The 19,462-nt window shown below is 34.2% G+C and overlaps 1 protein-coding gene and 1 long non-coding RNA gene across 14 annotated transcripts in view; one reads left to right on the top strand and one right to left on the bottom strand.

Annotated features, from left to right (window-relative positions):
- Positions 1 to 19,462, top strand: part of znf536 (zinc finger protein 536) — a 497,364-nt gene that overhangs the window by 474,589 nt on the left and 3,313 nt on the right. The window lies entirely within an intron of this gene.
- Positions 11,457 to 18,302, bottom strand: LOC141375119 (uncharacterized). Its single transcript, XR_015496140.1, has 3 exons — positions 18,127 to 18,302; positions 14,506 to 14,680; positions 11,457 to 12,868 (listed from the first exon to the last, which is right to left on the bottom strand). It is a non-coding gene; the product is annotated as an uncharacterized LOC141375119 (long non-coding RNA).

Below are 19,462 nucleotides of genomic sequence, written 5' to 3' on the forward strand. Positions count from 1 at the left end.
TATACACTAAATACTCTAAATTAAGTAGTTCACTGTTGTAATAGCCATTTTATTGAAATTACCTCTGTGAAAAATAGATTTAAATGAAATAAAATATTTATGAAATACATTTTTTATATTAATATTGTCATTAATATTAATATTAAAGTGTACTTATTACGCATTATAAAAGGTCACAGTTTGCTTTTGGTGGTCTCCAACAACAGGCTGTCACTGTATGCATGCGAGGTCAAAAACATTTTTTTCGACATAATGTGTTTATTTTTGCCTAATTATCCCAGCGACTCCCATCTGATTTGTTTAGTGATTCATTATTTCAAACCCCTCCTTTGCATGACGCTAATCTGTGTTGATTGATCCAATGACCCAGAATATTGTGATTGGTTGATTGTGTTTAGCGCGTTCTGGAAAGAAAACACGCTTAACGGCTTATCAAGAGCAACAGCAGCCTGGGTGCAGAGTTTATGTGTGAAAAATAACAAAGTTAAGAGTTTTTCAGTTTTTCAGATCTTGTCTGCAACAAGTTGGAGGGAAATTTTATTCACACTTTACAACAAAACAGCTTAAGATCTATTTGAAAGACAATTAATATTAACGACTTTAAGTTGACTTTTTCTTTTTGAGAGTCAATAACTTTAAACATGGTGCACTTTCAGGTTTAAATCTCAGCAGGAGGTTTTCATTATCTTAGAGCTGTTACACACGGCATGAAAGCTAATTTTCAAAAAGCCATAATGGGGGTACTTTAATTATTTAGGTACTTACCACTTTTTATAGTACCTCACACTTTCATCCACCATAAAAAACAGAATTTTCCTTGGAATTCATATTTGGTATTTTGGTATTTGATTTAATTGGCCAGTTTATTTACAGTAAAGATATGTTCCGGTCCTACTTTACATTAAGTGACCTCAACTAATGTGTACTTAAATAAATAAATAAATAAATAAATAAATAAATAAATAAATAAATAAATAAATAAATAAATAAATAAATGAATAAATAAATAAATAAAAATAAAAAAATAAAAAAATAAATAAATGAATGAATGAATGATAATAAAAATACTGTGTTACAGAACACACCCTATAGATAAAAAAATATATAAACACAATGCTATATAGGTGTGAAGCGGGTAAGGTTAGGAGGTATATGCAGGTTTACAAACAGAGTAAGCTAAAATGGGTCAATGTGTAATTATGAATGTATATACATCTAGCTATGTTTACATAGGTACAAGTAGTGTTAACTGTAAACACAATACAAAAGAAATGTGTGTACAATATGAGAACACAATAAGTGTACTGTACCAAATGATTTATATGCAAGTACATATACTGTAATATAAAGTGGGACCTATTTTCATTTGGCGAAAGATCTTTGCATTTTGGATGCCATTGCACACCCTGCTGTTGACAATGTGCCAGTGCACCAGGCACATCTCACATTATTGGGTTAATGATTCATCAATTGATTGATTAATAATCAAAACAAGAATAGTAGAACTCACATTCCAAGCACAAATGTAAACATGAGTGTGCCTCAATGACCCTATTTTTTTGACTTTCTACAGTCATGTGATCCAGATACAATAAGCAGATACAGTTGAAGTCAAAATGATTAAATCTCCTGAATTATTACTCACTCTGTTTATTTTTCCCCCAATTTCTGTTTAGCGGAAAGAAGATTTTTTTCAACACATTTGTAAATGTAATATTTTTATAGCTCATTTCTATCTTTGCCATAATGACAGTAAATAATATTTTACTATGTTTGTTCTGTTAATAAAAAAAGTTATCAAAAATATATAGCTGAAATATATAAGCTATATAAAAATATATCAAAAATATATAGCTTTAAGGGGCTAATAGTTTTGACCTTAAAATGGTTTATAAAAATTAAAAACTACTTTTATTCAAGCTGAAATAAAACAAATAAGACTTTCTCCAGAAGAAAAAATATTATCAGACATACTGTGAAAATTTCCTTGCCCTGTTAAACATCATTTGGGAAATATACATATTTTTTAGGGGGGGTGTAATAATTCTGACTTCAACTGTACATGCAGGTTCTGTCATTATATTATTATATAATCTTAGACGAGCACATATAAGCAGAAAACAGGCTCCTCAAGGACGTTTCTCTCTTTTAGAGGGATTTGTCCCGTCACACACTCTCATCTCAGGCCAATGACAAGTGATAACTGACACCCTTTTGTGGGCCTGTTGTGTCAATACCTCAGTGAGATAAGACCACATGAAAACCACCCTCACACACACACACACATGCACAGCAGACCGAGAGAACATTTTCCCATTATAGGTCTGTATTTCATGTTTTTCTTAACCTTTTCCTGTGAGTTAGCGGGGTCTCGGCGGAGGGAAACCCGATCTGCTTTAGTCTGATGGGATCCATATTTGTGTTAACCTGCCGTCAGGACCCCAGTGAGGGGAGGTGTCTGAGGTCAATGCCTGACTAATTTTTAAACGGATCAGCTACACTAGACCAGATGGAGAAAGGCCTGGACCTAATAAAACTCACATCCTGAGAAAGTAACCGTTTCATTTTCCTGCCTCCCCCTTCTTCTTCTGTCTGCGAGCCGCAGAGGCCCGTGAAGCATTGAAGAAATTTGTTTTATTTGTGGCATATTTGTTAATTATTAGACATGTTATGGTATAACTGATATAAAAGTCAGTTTAAAGTACTGTAAGTTGAAATTACTTAATTTCATTTCAGTTAATTTGATTAAGCATTTAAAAAAATGGAAAAGATACTTCCAGAATTAAAAATTGATGGTTTTGACATAATTTCTCAATCATATAATAATAATAATAATAATAATAATAATAATAATAATAATAATAAAAATGTACAATTTTGCAATCTGGACACAAAATATCTCCTAGAGGAAAATGCTATTGAATTGCAAAAATTATTGATATTAAGTGGAAAGCTACATTGCCCTTTAAATTTCGCCTCTTAAATAAAGTTAAAGAGGTGCATTATAAAATACTTTACAAAATTTTCTCTTGGCTTTACCTAAATTCACGGATGTTGACAATACTTGCACATTTTGTAATATACACGAGCAAGACTTATCTCATCTTTTCTATAACTGTGAAGTCTCTCTTAAATTTTGGTATGATGTTAGTGACATGTTATTTGGGCAAAGAAATGTTAATTACAGGCAAAAAAAAAACGAAAAACATTTGAGTATGTTGTTTAAGTATATTGTAATGAAAGGTAATTTTTACATCTTCATATACAGACGTTTGCGAACTATACACTCAAATATATATACTAGTTCAAACTACTTATTTAAAATAAGCTGAAACAACAAAATTCTTGAGATTTAATTGGGAAAACTTTCTTGTTATGTTCAATCCACAAAAATTTGTTAAAAGTGTTAACTTAATAACTTATTGTGTGGACTGTGGAACCCTGCATTTTTTACAGTGTATCAAAATACTATTTATTTTTATTAGAAATGGAAACATTAAAAATTCTCTAATGTAAATTAATATCAAAAGAAATGACGATGTCAGATTTCATGGAGGATTTTTGTCTGGTACTGATCCCTCACTATAGTCAATGATTGCGTTCCATTTTTTTTATTTATTTTTTTTAGTCCTGTTATATTTTATTTTATTTTAATTATTGTCACTTTAATTTTAATGTTATTGTTTTATTATTATGAATGGGGTTTTTGCACTTATTGTAATGGTCTTGGTTATAGTTTGTGTCTGAATTTTTATCATACTTCATGTAGTGTATAAATACTTATAATAATTTTAAAAAATGGGAAAAAATATTAAACATTTAAATCAGCAACTTCTTAAAAACCGTTTCAAACCACAAAAAAAGCCTAGCTTACGCTGTTTTATTTATTCATTTATTTGTTTTAAGAAATTTCAATTGTTGTTCTATATTTTTATGTATCGACCATTTTTACTTTGGAATATATATATATATGATATATAATATAAGTATGCTAACTCCAGTCACTACACAAAAGTTTCAAGATAGATATACACTAAGAATAGGAATAAGGATATATATGATATATATAAGCAAATTTCAGTCTTACTGTAAAAAAAAGTATTCACAGTTTGCATCTCTCCGTCTCATCGTATTCCACTGGTGTTATATTGTGTAAGAGTGTGTATGAAGCTGCTGTGTTTCAGAAGGCAGTGCTGCTGGGTTACTGTGTGCCAGCACTTGTAGCCAGGCAGATGGTGACCTGCGCTTGAACCTCTCTTCTCTCTCATTTGTTCAGCTGGCTTTCATTTGTCCTGCATGCAGGCTGCACACTATAGCGCACGCAATTCTTCATTGACGCCACCAGATGGCGCTACACCCCAACTTATAACAGTGGAGGCCTTTTACTGTTCTGTGATCTCTTAACACTAGCAGATTCAAGATTACAATACGTTTAAAAAATGGATAAATCTTCACTGAAATGGTGTGCAGGCTTGTGGCGCACATTTTAATTCTCAAACCTTTATATTTTTGTTCTGCCATTGAGCTAGTCACACAGACTACAGCCTTTTAGCACTAGCACATGTCGTCGTTAGGGCCAACTAAATGATTTTTTAAAGCGAAAGACGTCGTCTGCGCAGAGAATTGCACTCTATTTCCATTTTCAATCTGCAGTCAATCCGTAATCAATCTTATCAGACGTTCTTTGACAGCCTTTTCACGTTTTTACACATTTTTGCGCACTCTTCCTCTCTCATTTACACGCACGCAGACAACAGTCATCTGTCACCATTGGAGTGCTCTCTGTGCGTCTGGATACACACCGTGTCATAATGCTCATCATCGGCGAGCACATACGCTCTCATGCAACTTAACAAGAGCGTGTGTGTGTGTGTGTGTGTGTGTGTGTGTGTGTGTGTGTGTGTGTTTGCTCAGCTCTCAGGCAGGGTCTTATGAATCGATGATCATGTGGTATAAGAGAGATAGATGGCTCGGAGCTCCGTCTTGTCTCCTCTAATTGTAAAATATTAGTTACATTAGAGTGTGTTGGGTGATTAATGGAACTTATTTGGAGGTGGCCCTTCCTGGCCCTCAAACCCCTCACCCCCCTGCCAAACCCTTCTCCACTGACTCCTCAGAACAGAGGGATTTCTCTTACACCAGACAAATAGGTCCTGGGGACAAAATTAAAAGGAAAGGAAGATGGAGGCGGAGAGGAGAAATTGAAGAGAACGAATTGTTTGTTCGAGTTGTAACCAGAGAGCGAGAGATTCTATTCGATTTTAAGTCTACTTCCAGGTATAGCGTGCATGCAAACAATCACATAATATGTCTGCATTGAGCTGTCCTTTATTGATATTTCTGTGTCTGCATGGGAATAGTATCAGTATCGGTGTATGTATGTAAAAGCTGACTGGAAATGTCATTGATAGCTGAGCACTTAGTCCTGTTGGAGGTCTGGTAGTGCCGTTTGGTCCTGCTCCTTATAGCCAGCCATTAAAAAGACATGGATCATGTTGTAGCCAACAGAAGAACACCTTAAGATACAGTGTTGGATGGAGATCCATATGTATATACACACACATATATATATATATATATATATATATATATATATATATATATATATATATATATATATATATATATATATATATATATATATATATATATATATAGTGCTCAGCTTAAGTACACCTCTTTTTGAAAATATGTTTATTCATTTCCCAGTGAATATGGGCCATGTATTTTAGTAAAGATAATACAATTAAATTCAAGCTAAATATTGCAAAAATAAATGACAACCTACAAAATGTCAATTAAATTTTTCCTTTTTTTTTTTTTTTTTTACTTCTCTTGATTTGTCATCCTTTTTAAATTTGTATTTAATATTTTTCTATAACATATAAATTTAGGTGTTTTTGGACCATTATCGTAAGTTATTTTACTAGATAAGCTCCAGATTTGGGTTCAGTATGGACTAATCTAATGTATAGGCTCAGATATAATATTGTATAGCTTCCAATTAAAAATATTAATGTAAAAGATGTAGGTGTACTCATATATGCTGAGCACTGTAAATGTATATATGACCACAAAAATAGTCAAGACTCGTGTGTTGTTGTTTTTTTTATTTTTTTATTAAATTAAAAGTTATACATCACCTAAAAGCTCATCCAAATAGATCATTTTGACCCATTTTGTGTACTGTTGTTTTTTATCAAAAGTTTACCTGTGCAACATAGGCTTTTCTTTTTTTTTTGGTCCAGGTTCACAGCCCACACAGAAACACATACACACACCCACACCACATTCTCCACCATCAACATATCCACACAACTTTTGTTAACTAATGTATTTTATATTATATATATATAATAAATTAATCCTAACTTAAAGTTAATCATGTTATAACTTAACTTTTTAAGTTACACAAGTCAGTTTAACATAATATAATGTGTAATGGACAGACTTTTGCTATTTCTGCAGAGATGTTTTTAACAAAAATCTGTGGATTTATGCAGAATGATTTTGGGGTATATTTTGACAAAAAAATAAATAAAAATAATACATTTTTAACTAATATTTAATGTTTACAATGCAAATCCAATAAGATCCACTTATTTGGTATAAAAAAGCAAGTCTCTTAAATATCTACTAAAAGACAGAAAATATTACTTTACGGACTGTATTGTAAATAAAACAAATGGATATTTTTATATTTGTCAATATTATTACTGAAATTAATATAAATACTGAATAAGTATACATTTACACACATTTACAGAAGTAAATAAATAGTCTCAGTGTTGGGCTAAAAATCTGCGGGTTTCTGCCTGTGCAGATTTTGTGTGGGCCTACTCATAAGTTTAATTTGATTCAGCTTTAAAATTTAAGGCAACCAGGATTTTCTTATACAGTGCAATATCTAGAAACATTCTATTATTTATTGATTAATTTATTCATAAAGCCATGCTGGTGATGATACCATAGTACACGACGATGAAAATACCATAATCATGCAGTTGTGTTTGTGGTAGAGAAGATTAATGTGTTCACTTTAAGATATTTTAGCTGTTTTTTTTTTTTTTAAGTTGGCCTAAAACATTGACATTTTCTAATATGTTTACCAAATAAACATTAATTTACATGAAACAGATACAATTAAATTAGACTTGCACTACATGCAGTTTCACTATAACAGTGCAGTGACGAATGGAACAAATGAAAATGCTTCACAATAATCATATTCGATGTGTTAGAAAACACATGCTCAGACACTAGCCGTGTGTGTGTGTGTGTGTGTGTGTGTGTGTGTGTGTGTGTGTTTTCTTATTTAATTATAGAATTGCCACAAATTGACTTGTAAACACAAAGCACACAAACTAATCAAACCCTAATTTATACTGTTATAAGATCATGTATGCCAAATATGTAGCGTACATTTCTGTTTTCTTCATGAGAAACAGCTATTATTTTCACAGTTAGACCATTTCTTTCTTTCTTTCTTTCTTTCTTTCTTTCTTTCTTTCTTTCTTTCTTTCTTTCTTTCTTTCTTTCTTTCTTTCTTTCTTTCTTTCTTTCTTTCTTTCTTTCTTTCTGATACAGTCATACATTTTTCAGCTTAAATATATCAACAGCTTTCTATATATTGAGTGTTGCGATTATCCCGGCTCTCTGTTGCGTAGTAATGTGCTGATACCATCACTCAGCTGCGCTAGTACTTTTTGTAATGGCCGTTTTACTTCAATATGACCACTTTAAGATAGAAACTAGTCAGGTACGGGATGGTCTCTTTTTTCCATTCTTCACAAAAGCACACACACACACTCTCGCACACACTCATAGACATTTATTATGTGTCTGGCGTGACAGCTCAGCACTAGAATGTGCAGCAATATGCTCTATAGGGAGAAAGGGAAGGAGAGAAGTGAGCAGTACTGCAGATGAGTACTCATGAACTCTTCCTCCCCTGGCCACACAGATACCCACACACAGACCGCCTGACACATCGCTCTCATCACATGATGTATATACTGCCTTTTACCCATGAGCCTTTCTAACTCTTGACCAATCGGCACACTCCGTTCGGGCCCTCGCCAGCACCTCTCATGCACTGTCAGTGAAGGAAGTGGTATATTATCCCAAAAACCCTTCAGAGAAACTTTCTGCACACTGTTACTCAGACATGTCCGTGTGGAAAAACAAAACCAAACGCTCTGGAACACTTCAAAGAATTCCATTTGTTCAGAAAAGAGAGGGAGATGAAGCCAAGGAAGGAAGATTGAAAAGAGATATAGTGGCAGGCAGACTGGGATATGTATAGGCGAAAAAACAGAGCGTATTAAGAGGTACAACTGCTGCAGAAGTTTGTAATCTAGTTCAGTGTTTAACATGGGAGCTGCTTCCCCTGTGGAGCTTTTAGAGTTTGCTTTTGAAACACACACACAGAGCGCCAAATCCAAGTTTTTCCATGTTTTTATATATTTATTTTTTAAATCCCAGAGAGCCAGACTACAACATCATGCAGTTCTCCAAAATATGTCCTGATTTCCATTTAGTGCTCTTCATTTCAGTCTAGGAAATATCCGTTCGGTTGACTAGAGGCTCGTTAGCAATCCAAACAGTTGCTTTTTATTTCTGTATGCAAATCTCTTGATATTCATACGAATGCATTTAAACTTTATAATGAAAGAGCCTGACTGTGATGGATTATTATTGAGAACAGTGCAGGTGTAAAGATGTACTGCTCGCCTGGTGTCTTTGTGTTTACCATATCAGAGCGAGTGGATCTGAAGGTGTGTGATGTGGGTTTTAGTGTGGAATCTTCCTCAGCAGGGTTTTTTGGGAGCAGGTGGGGAGAGATAGTGCGTGGCGCACTAACGTTGCGGAGGGATTTGGGTGTTTGGAAGCTCTCTTTGCTGAGTAATCTCCCAGCCTTTACAACACGCAGGTTATTACTGGCCGACAGATGGTACATCACTTTTTACTGCTCACACCTTCTGTGGCTTGCGTTCTCCCCAGACACACACTCCCTCTGTTTTTCTTTATCTTTTCTTTCTCTTCCATATAGGTGACACTCAAGCAGGCGAACACCAAAAGTTTCCGCTCAGATATTAGACATGAATATGCAACAAATGCCGCACGTAAATGAAAAAAGGGGCTCAGAATCATTCACATGCATGGCTTTATGTAATCCCTATAGATACAGCTTCATTATAGATGTTCTTTGAAATATAGTGAGTCTGTATGTATATAATATATGTAGTATTTTCTACCCATACTTAGTTTTGCTTACAGAAACATATTATGGGCATGTTGTTCAGATAAGTTCTGAAATCAATATGGCATTCAGGCTGAATATAGAGTGTGAGTCAGACCAAGGTGAACTTTAGGCCAGTTGACTCCCACAGTTATGCGTTTAACACTTAGAAAACTCAAATGGTTGAGTCCAGCAACACTGTGGGTCTTTTGTTGCTGATTTTAGTCAGGTAGTCATAGTAACTCCATCTGGAGGTTTTATCATTACGCCAGTAGATGGCAACAAGTGAGGGAATCATCAGGTGTGTTTGATGCAGATGCAAATTAGAAGTGAATGTTGGATGGGGGTTAGATAGTGTGTTTAAATTCTGTAGACTTTTGTCACTAAAATGAATTAATTCTCATTTCCATGATTGACCAATAATCATGTGTTCCATGTTTATGTTTCGTTTTAGCTTTATGTTTTTTTATCAGTAAAAATCTTATCATGTAACGATAGTCAGGCTATGGTGTCATGTAGTTCTGACAATTAATTGAAGACAATTTTCATGCACATTTTGTAAATCAAATGCCACAATGCACAATATAATAGCATAATTATAAATGCATGTTTCTTCTCAATTCTACTCTACTCACCAAACTCACTTCATAATTTCAATAAGTTGCAAACAATTTATTTGTGTTGAATTTAAACAAACAAATTAAATTGAATAATGTTCAACTTAATTTGTTAGTTTAAATTCAACACAATTAAATTGTTTAAAACCACCCATATTTTTTTCAGTATATATATATATATATATATATATATATATATATATATATATATATATATATATATATATATATATATATATATATATATATATATATATATATATATATATATATGGTCAACTAATATACAATACTATCTTTTTTGTTCAATTAAATTACTTTTACTAAAGATAGATTGTATTCATTTAACATTCAACTTTTTTTAACATTTTAAGAGTGGCACAAGTTAAGATAATAATAATAAGGTAATTTTTTAACGGTAAATTTTATTAGACACATAATATAACATACATTCATTCATTTTCTTTTCAGCTTAGTCCCTTTATTAATCTGGGGTCACTACAGTGAAATGGACCCTCAACTTATCCAGCATTTGTTTTTTTTTTTTTATGCAGCGGATGCCCTTCCAGCTGCAACCCATCTCTGGGAAACATCCACACACTCATTCACACACATACACTTTAGACAATTTTGCTTACCCAATTCACCTGTACTGCATGTATTTGGACTTGTAGGGGAAACTGGAACACCCCGAGAAAACCCATGCGAATGTGGGAAGAACATGTAAACTCAAGACAAAAATGCCAACTGACCCAGCCGAGGCTCGAACTAGTGACCTTCTTGCCGTGAGGCGACGGCACTACCTACTGCGCCACTGCGACACCATAATATAACATTTATTTAATAAATGTACAAAAATAAAGTCAGTACAATTGCTATATCTGTATACAATGATAAATTTTGCTGCACTAGAAAAAAATATTGACTTACTAATGCAGTCACTTCCATCTTTCAAGAAATTTTAACCAAAACTATAGCCACAGATTTTGTGCCAACACTTGAACATAGTGTAAACCAGTTTCTGTCCTCACTTTTTTCTTTTACAAATTAGATGAAGCTGTGATATTTTGTGCAGATAATATTTATTTTTTGTAAGTATTTAATGATTTGTTTTGTGAAGAATTTTGCTCTGAGAAAAAAATAAATAAATAAAAAATGTCTCAGTGACTCTTAGTTGGCATTTCTGTGTAGAGTTTGCATATTCGGGTGGCTTTTCTCCAGATGTTCCAGTTTCCCCCACAGTCAAAAGACATGCGCTATGGGTGAATTGAATAAACTAAATTGGCCATAGTGTATGTGAATGAGTGTGTATAGATGTTTCCCAGTGCTGGGTTGCAGCTAAAAGGATATCTACTGTGTAAAACATATGCTTGATATGTAGGCGGTTGATTACGCTGTGGTGACCCCTTATGTATAAAGGAACTAAAGCGAAGAAAAATAAATGAATGAATTTAAAAGACATGGAAGTAATTTCCTCCACGTAATTAATATATTATCGGTATCTGCATTTTCATTTTACAGCGATAAGCCAATAGCTTTAAATTCATCCAATTTTGGCTAATAAACATCAGAGGCTAATACACAAATCCCTAATATTTACAGTAGACACACTTTATTGATATGTAAATGGTACAGTCCAATGTTGAACTTTATTCCTGTGAACATTGCATTTATTTGTATCTGTTGCTTCATGAAAAGATCTGAAGATGCTGTGCATCTGACAAATAAAGCATCTAATCTACTGCGTCTGTGATAAAGTATGCAAACATTGTGTCACTACAGGAAGCAGAAATTGGTAGATATCATGTATCTGTTTATAACTCCTCTCCACTTGGAAGAGGAGAATCTCTCCGATCTGGTATATCAAGCCGCAGGTGAATTTTTCAAAAACATTGAATTATTGAGAAACAAAAATACAAAAAAGAAATGACTGCAATCAAATATGCATACTTTGCTATCGGGCTGGGATCAGTCACTAGATGCATACATGCATACTGTTTAAAGAAAATTTGAATCGTTGACAATTTTGGTTTTGACAACTTCCAGTCAACTTATAAATGCAACTAGAACATGTTTTCAAGTTAAGAAAAATTTAGGCGACAATATCCCCTACCTTAAGCTAGGACCAGATAAAATCTGTGGACATTTTATGCTATTTCTGTGCAGAATGTTGTAAAAAAAAACATCTGCAAATTTATGCGGGATGATTTTGGGAGTATAGCATATAAAAGCTTAATATATGAAATAAAAATGTATATCTTTTTAAGTTTTATTTAATGTTTGCAATGCAAACCCACTTTGATCCATTTATTTGGTAAACAAAGTTAAACACTCATATCTACAAAAAGACAGAAAATATTACTTTACAAACCGTATTGTAAATAAATCAAATGAGCATTAAGTCAATAATATTATTGAAATTCATTTAAAAACTGATTAAATATAAATGTACACATAAAAATAAGTAAAAATATAGACTCAATAATGGGCTTAAAATCAGCAGATTTCTGCGTGCACAGATTCCGTGTGGACCTACGTATATCTTACAGTATAATGCAAATGCAAAAAAAAATTAATAATCTAAAAAAAACAACAACTATAATTTAGGAACAAAAAGGGACTTTTAGTGAGATCCAATTGTCCAAAAAGTTCCAAAACACAATTATTGTTACAGTTTTTTTAAATCTGTTTTCATTCCTGACTTAAAAACAAAAAAAAATATTGTATCTAAAACATAAGTCGCTCTGTATTAGCTTCTCGTTTGTTCTGAAAACCATAACATACTCTTTCACATGTGATACTGACACCAAACGGAAGTGTTTAACTCAGGTGACCTCATTCATATTTGCAGTGCGAGTTGAAAGGATATGAGCATTTATACCCTTAATCACCCACAGAGCGGAAGTCTCTCTCTCCTTCAATACCCCAATCTTACTTGTTCTCAAGCTGGAGTTACTCTTGGTGAGCATCTGAAAGTCATTAGAGTCTCTGCAGTCTGTCAGGTGCCAGCCTATACACACACACACACACACACATGCACACACACAAAACAAAACACACACAGTGCACATGCAGTATTTCCCCCACACAAAGCCACACACACACACACACACACACACACACACACACACACACACACACACACACATGCAGAAACAGGCATTCATGACATGCTCATGAGCTATTATTTTTCAAAGACATGCCACACATACACAGGGACACATGCTCGAGTGTGTAAACACACACACAGTAAAAGTGCTGAAGCCCTGCAGGTTCTTTCTGCTGCGTGGGGCAAGGGATTCGTCATGTGCTGATGAGCTGTTATAATAATATATGAGCAAATCACAAGCATTCTGCAAATTAATCATTTTTCCTCCTCAACACCCTTCTCCCGCTCTTTCTCTGTCACACACACACACACACACACATACGCACAGTCTTTGTTGCTGAGCGTTGGAGAGGGCGACTTCTCACAGACAGACAGAGGTGAGAGGCAGCACTCTTTCACAGATGGTGGCTCTGGCATCAGATGGAATTTATATAAGACTGATTTTGATTACATGCCAAGGCACCTCCATGTCTGCATATGCGTATGTGCATGAGAGAGAGAGGATGTGTTTGCATGCTTTCCACAATCGTATACTGTTCAAACGCATCGTGTTTGATATCTTTTAGACTGAATGCGTGTGAATGGTGAGATAAGAAAAGCAGAATGAAATAGAGAGTTTAAGAGGAGGCGCCACAAGAGGGAGCGTTAGACATGTCTTCAGAAAGGCTAGATAAAGGAAAATGGATACAGACTAAACTGAAATAATTGTTGTTGTTTTTTTCAACCCAATTTTGGGTCAAATATGGACTAAAAATGGACTATTGTATTTAATATTCAATAGATTTTTTAACCCAGAAAGTGTAATTTGACTTAATGTGACTAGTCACAAAACAAGTCACAAATGTAAATTTTTGGGAAATCGTGATTTATGTATCATCTAAATGATAAATAAATAAGCTTTCCATTGATGTGTACTTTGTACAAAACAACATTTGAAAATCTGCAATCTGGAGGTTAGAAAAATCTAAATACTGGGAAAATAGCCAATGAAGTTGTCTAAATGAAGTATTTAGCATTGCACATTACTAATATTTATATGAGGTATGTGTTGGCTTGAGGCCACAGGCCTAATGCTTTAGTGCCCCCCACCAGTGCTGATATACAGCCATATCGCACTGCTACGAGTGTGTTTTTGCATTTATACAACAGTTTGACAGCATAATTGTGTGTATAAAAAAGAAAATCAAACATGGAGTCACAAAAACTCTTTTGTATGCGGAAATACTTTCTTCCGCCATTCATTCACATCTGCAGCTCATGTCAGAACAGCAGAAACTGTTGCTACTTCACAAACATCATTTTAGAGCTAGTTCTTAAATAATTCTCTAGCTTAATGCCTAAAGTGATGATAAAAACAGGTGATTTTTGCTCATATTTTAAGATTATAAGACTGAACAAGATGAAATGCCAGAGATTTGCCAGTGTTTTTATGTTGCAATCAGGATATCACAATTAACCCTGAACAAGCAAAAGTAAAACAAACACTAAAGAGAGATACAGCATACTAAAAAGAGAGATCGACTTAGAATGTCACTTACCTGTTTTATTATGATTTGTTCTGCTGTAGTTTGAAACTCGCGCTGAGAAAACGCTGACTTTTTCCTCCCCTCAGGACTTATTATTATGTCTCTGTCGCCATCTTGTGGCGGAACGTCAACCGTCACTTTCTTTGGTCTGCACAGACAGGCTGATGGCGGCTGGTGCACTGAATCTCTGGAATTATAAGTATTTTAATATAAGGACTATCTTTATATATATATATATATATATATATATATATATATATATATATATATATATATATATATATATATATATATATATATATATATATATATATATATATAAACTGCATAGTTCCAAACTAAACAGCTACATTCTTGACTAAAGAAGCCTCAAAATACATTATGTTGCAGAAGCAATATGTGTAAAACTGTAGAGTGTCCTGGGCAGAGTAATACACAAGGGTGAAGGGTGAAGAGGCTGGACTTGTGCTGTTATTTGCAGAATATCACACAGCTATCAGCCAATCAGATTCAAGAATCTGACAGAACTATACAGAATTTTATACAGAAATATCGTCATGGAACATCATGCATCTTTACTTGATATTCTTGTTATTTTTGATTACATATTTTTGATGATTATTTTTTATGAGTTTTTTTTTTTTTTTTTGCCATAAAAGAAAAATAGATAATTTGATCCAATCTGTTTTTGGCTATTGCAAAAAAAAAAAAAAAAAAAAAAAAAATCCACACACAGCCTAGCATTTTTATATTGAAACTATGATGGTAAAGATAGTTTATACTGTAAGATTCAATGTACTGTATGAGTGAACAGAATAAATAAATGGGATCGTTTTGTTTTAATTATGGCATGATGGACTGTGGGAAGGACAATGATGGAGTGATATTGGGGAATTTTCAGGAAGTGGGTGTTGTCGTCTCTTCTCCCTCCTCCTCCTTCGCCCTCTGATCTTCACATATGAGGCCTTCAGGGGTTAATTAGGCAGGCGTGATAATGGCACACTGATGAAAATAATAGAACTCTTCTTGCTCTCTTTTTCTCTCTCTATTTTGAGACAATGTTAGAAAATGATGGAAAGAGCGAGAAAATGGGTGAAAATGATAAAAAAAGAACTACTTGTCAGTTCCATATGTTGTCTTGCAAAGCTTTGTACAGTACTGTATGTATAAAGCTGAAAATGTCCTCTTGTGTGGTTTTTGGCCGCAAAGCATTCCCAAGATTTATTGGCCATTGGTAACAACTACATTGGAATTTTTACTCACACAGGACTCAGTTTCAGGAAAGAGAGTGAAGAAATGTGGGAAGGATTGACACATAGCGAAAAGAAAGAGAGGGAGAATGGGGAAATAAAATTCTTCATACTAGTTGATGTCACCTCAGCTGCAGTAGATGTGAATCACCAGAGAGCTTTGAAGAGAGGAATGATTGAAAGAGGGAACAAGAAAGAAAAAGAAAGAGATGCCTGTACTGCTGAGACGCATAATGATTATGCAACGCACACATATAGACTTTTATTTGAGATATTTTGTCAGATTTATCGAATATATAAAAAGAAAACGTTAAACACAAGCAGGTCAAATAGAAGAGACAATGATTTTAGTGTCTGTGTAAAATTAAATTAGCAAATTTAATATATAATAAACATATTAAGGAGAAGAAAGCATTACATTGTTGCTTTGAAGTTTCAGAAGAAAATAAAACATAAAAATATAGGAGAAACAATGTCCTGTTAGTCAGCCTAAGAATATATATATATATATATATATATATATATATATATATATATATATATATATATATATATATATATATATATATATATATACACACACAATATAATTATTCTAACCTATACCAATTCAAATATATTAATGTGTAAGTGATCATACACTGTAAAACCCAACAATTAGTCTTATCAAAAGACTAGTTAACTCAAAATTGACTGAAAGTTCATTTTACTCATTTGAAAAGAGTTTTGAACTCAGTGTTGAAGGCAATAAGTTAATTAAATACTTCATTACTTCAACTTAAATGGAGTAAATCACAGTACTCGATTTTTTTTAACTCAAATGGTTTGTTGCAATCGGTTTCCTCAGACGGTTTGAGTTGCCTTAACTTATAGGGTTTTACAGTACTCAGTTGGTTTGAGTTCTCTTCATTTATTGGGTTTTACTGTGCTCAAATTGCTTCATTTACTCAAATGGATTAAGTTTACAGTACTCATTAGGAATAGTTTTTGAACGTAAATGGTTTGTTGCAATTGGTTTCCTCAAATAGTTGGAGTTTCCTTAACTTAATGAGGTTTTACAGTGTATTAAATGTTATATTTTTATTGATTAAGAACTTAAAAATGTATTGCAGACAAATGGGTAAACCTAGAAGTTTGACAGATAACAGCAAAGTATAAGGGAATTACAATCAAACTGTAAGTCTAATTTAAAGTAATAAATACAAAGTATAGTTTAAAATAATAACATAATATAAAAAATTATATAATTAATAAAAAAAGTTGTACTGTTATTACACTGTTACATTTAGTGGGTGTGTTATGTAAATACTGTTAAAAAATGTATGATTGTATTTTTTTATTTACAAAAATATTTTTATTATTATCAAAAAACACAGTATTATTATAAAAAAAGCTATATTGTTTTAATGTTTGAAAAATAAGCTTATATTTGCTATATTCATATATACTATATGCTGCAACCCATCTCTGGGAAACACACACACAACGGGCAATTTAGCCTACCCAATTCACCTGCACAGCATGTCTTTGGACTGTAGGGGAAACTGGAGCACCCGGAGGACACCCACACGAGCACAGAGAGAACATGCAAACTCCACACAGAAACGCCAACTAAGCCGGGGTTCGAACCAGCAACCCAACGACCTTCTTGCTGTTCTTGCATTACCTACTGCGCCACTGGGCCGCCCCATACTTACTATATATCATTAACTTTTAAAAAAATAATAATTTAAATTACATTTTTTTTATTTTAATGCTATTTTACACAATATTCATTATATATCCTCTATATATATATTAGGGCTGCACAGTATATCGTTTCAGCATCGTTATGGCATATATATGTATGATGAGTTATAGAATATAATGAATTAGTATTTAATATTAGCTATTCAATTTACAGAAATGTTAAAATTGTGTTACATTTTAACAGATGGAATGTGACAAAACGAGAGAGCTGAATTTGAGGAACACACACCTGCTTTGACAAACCATGAAACACTGTTATCTTTGTACACACAATCCCAGTCTCTTCTTCCCTTGTCATTTAGCAACTAGTAGCAACAAGCCAAAATTGCCCCAATTAGTTTCGAAAGTAATCGGGCATCTATTACGAGAAACATTTGGAGAGCGGGCTCAATGTGTGTGCTCTTTTTTGATATGAGAAAAATGTGCCTTGCCACAGAACACCTCTCCAAATATGATTCATTGTTGCCAATTATTTTGACCACCAAATAGGCACCCTGAAGGGGCAGTATTATCTCACTTTGAAATGGGAAACTGGAGGAAGCTTTTGGGATGAATACGTAGAGCTGTGACGGAGGTTACATGTCAATAGGCTTTCTTCTTTTGTGTTTCTCTCCGAGCCCTGTTAATCATTTACCTGCGGTCCTGTCATGGCCACAGTGAGCACGGTGTTCTCCTCTCCATATTCCTCCTCCTTTTTATCCCACGCACACGATATGTAGATTTCCTCTTTGCATGAGATTGAAAAATGCCTCATTTCCTAGCCAGTTGGACCAGTCGTTGACAACTTCCAACTCCTTCTGCGTTTGCCTGCTTCAGGAAAAGAGAGACGAGATAGAGAGAAAAATAGCGGAGAAGAAAAAGGAAAGAAAGCTGACTTACATTTGGTGACACTAGTTCATTCTAAGTATAAAGTGGCATGAGAATATGCTGCCTCTCAGACTTAGCACAATGTAAGGGAGTGTGAAATTAAAATGCGTATGAATGAAACGGCCAGGATTGCGCTTCGCCGGCTCCTTATCAGACAACTGGAACATCGAAAGCTCTAAAACTTGTAGCAATCCCCTTTGTAGCGAGGCCTCAGCAGACATTGTAGTACTGGAAAGCCGCTGAGACTCCAAAACCAAACACAAAGTGCGTATAAATCCTTCTTTTTGTGTGTGCCACACATGCATACGCAAGCAGGCGACGGTACTTTGAGGATGCGTGCATTTTTCACGTTATGTCGCGGCTACACCTTTAATGCACCCGCTTTACATTCTCCACACCAACGCGGCTGCTATTTTAAACCGCCATGTTAATTTGATTTAGTGCTTTTCAAATTGAATTGAGAAAAATGGAGAGCAAATGTACTGTTATTAATGTTCTAAAGTAGCGCGTAGCTGAAAGTCCCTGGCTTTGCTCTAAGTGGATGGGCCTGATAAGAGGGCCAGATATGATAGGCACGTAATCTGCATTCCTCAAACAGACTTGTGTGGGCTATTAAGGGCCATTGTGTACAATGCACCGATGATCAGATCCAATCTCTTAAACAGTTGTACTTGCTCTATGCTGAAAAGAGCACTTTCAAAGTTCTGTAGGATTGAGCACAAAGAAAATGTCTTCATCTGAACAGCGGAGATTGTCCACGGTCAGATGGAGCAAATGCTTTTGATTCATACTGATGAATCCCACCATTAACACTGGAATTACAGAGGTGGTCATTTTGACCGTTTATTTTTTATTTTTTGCTCTAAATGTGTGTGTGTTTCATTTTTCATTCATTCATTTTCTTTTCGGCTTAGTCCCTTTAATAATCTGGGGTTGCCACAGCGGAATGCACCGCCAACTTATCCAGCATATATTTTACACAGTGGATGCCCTTCCAGCCACAACCTATCTCTGGGAAACATCCACACACACTTATTCACACTCATACATTACGGACAATTTAGCCAACCCAATTCACCTGTACCGCATGTCTTTGGACTGTG

Source organism: Danio rerio, chromosome 7 (assembly GCF_052040795.2).
Source record: "Danio rerio strain M-AB ecotype USA chromosome 7, GRCz13ab, whole genome shotgun sequence".
Taxonomy (NCBI): Eukaryota; Metazoa; Chordata; class Actinopteri; order Cypriniformes; family Danionidae; genus Danio; species Danio rerio.